The following is a 2,371-nucleotide window of genomic DNA, read 5'->3' on the forward strand; positions in this document are numbered from 1 at the left end:
GGGCCATGCTGGTAATCTGTTGTGATATGATATTTATAAAAGCAAGAGTGAGCACTAATGCTCAGCAAGATATAGATATCCATTATCTCAATATAATCATTTAGGGAAAAACAACCATTAGGCATTGTATAACCAAGGTTTCTAAAAGTTTATATGCTTGTCAATTTTATGAAAAACTCAACTTTAACTGTATCAGTTTAATCGGCTTATACTCGTACTCATTTTATCTCAAAATCTCAATATGATGCTTGAACCAAGATTCTCATATGGATGTGATATATGAACATCAACATCCTTATTTAAAACTCAGCCTTATCGGCCTTCTGTTGTAGGTTTCACAACAATTTATCCAAAGTGGAGGAAGGGACTATACTGGAATAAACCACGTACCGGTGATCAGCCGAATACGAAATTTTCTCTACTAGTAGAAGGAATACAAACCTAGCCGCCTTTGGGCTTATCAAGAAATTACACGATGGTTGCCCATTTCCGTGCAAGTCCGAAAGTCAATGGTCACAGAGACCACATAACTGTATACTGCGCCACTCCGCGCTTGGTCACTACCCGATACCTCTCCGTGCCGGGTAAGCCACATTCCAGTCCCAAAACAATTATATCATTTAGATAAAATCCTTTATCGAAGGAATAGATCGTTCTCAGTTGACCTTTAAACAAGGTAATTTATCGGTCACTTTTATTACAATTGATTCTTGGGAGTTGTCGGAGTTTTGAATTTAAAAATCGTTTTCTACCCTTAACCGTAGTAGAGTTTTACATATATTGTTCACTTGTTTTTCATTGAGCGAGGAAGCAAAACCTTCATGCTTCTAGACTAAGTTCCCTAAGGTTTTGATAAGTTTCAGATGATTGATCTCTTCCGAGAAATTTTGAATAATTTAGAAAGTATCCTTGGGAACTATGTCTATTTTTAAATGATTTTTTTTTTTTTGAGGTACGTAATATTAAATATTTACGGTCTCATAATATTTTTATGAAGGGTCCAATGAATTGATAAAACCTTAAGTACAAAATGTTTCTTAATAAGGTTCAATGAATTGATAAAAATCTTAATTAAATACTTAAGACGGGATTCGACATCTTATAATTATCCTTCGAATGGTTACATACATTTTAGATAGAGTGAATTGATTTAAAAACTTTTCAATATTACTTTAAGTATTTTCCGGATATTTTAGTAACTCTTTAGGTATTACTTATAAATAAATAGTCAAGTAGGATATCCCTTGAGTGAGTATTCGATTACCTCTTTTAGTTATAAATCAAATCTCAATCGCTCGTTTGATATGTATGTTACGCGAAAGTACTTTATTTATTGAAATCGAAATTTTCCGCGTCCGGCTCGTTCCGGGATTAAATTGATTTAAAACTATCTCCGACTCCCACTATCTTGTATTATATTAAAATTACGTTTCAATTTCTCATACTCGTATAAAACGAAGTTCGTCTCCGTAAATAATCACATAATTGGAATGTATTGATATCACAGACAAGCATATATTTTCGAATTATAAATCATGGCATCAATATCACAAAAGTATATATAGCATGGATAATTTGTGTTAGGGTTTCGTAAACTTGCCTCGAGTGCTAGGAGTGGTATGGTCTCGGGGCTTTTGTTGGCGATCTAAAATCAATAACCAACGATCTTAGTTAGTACGCGATTATCGATTCGCTTTACTAAAACATTTTTATAAAATCGAAAAATTAATATTTTCTTAAAATTCTTTTTGGACAGTCTTCCTTGCTGCATTATTTAATTATCATGATTTTTCCAAATTTTCGAAATCATTTTTAGCCTTTCAAAATTATTAAGCAAGTGGCCTATGCGCAGTTGGCTTTTCGTATGAACGCTCTACACTAAAACGATCATAACTTTTAAACCGTAAATCCCCTCGTGATGATCCACACATGTACAGAAACTACAAATCAAGATCTACCCAGTCATGGCCAGTGACTCACAAATTTCAAACATTTACATGGCCGAATACACTGCAGAAGGCAGACCAAGTGCAATAGGCTCCATATTCCATTTCTACTACTTGTTCTTGACACAATCACTACTTATGACCAACACAACACTTCTTACTTCTCAAGATCCACCCACATACACCTTATATACTTTATCTATCATCAAATACAAGAATCATAACTCAAAAACTCAAGTACTTAGCAAGAATATGAGTAAAACAACCTTACACATACACAAACTCTTGGATCTTGACACTACATCATAAATAACTCTTAAACCCACCCTTAAAACTCTAAAGAGTTGGAAGTTATACCTTATTGAGCACTAGGAGGGTTAGTACTAAGGTGATTAGGGCTTGGTTTGCTTGAAAAACACTTAGAA

Source organism: Apium graveolens, chromosome 10, assembly GCF_009905375.1.
Source record: "Apium graveolens cultivar Ventura chromosome 10, ASM990537v1, whole genome shotgun sequence".
NCBI classification, from domain to species: Eukaryota; Viridiplantae; Streptophyta; class Magnoliopsida; order Apiales; family Apiaceae; genus Apium; species Apium graveolens.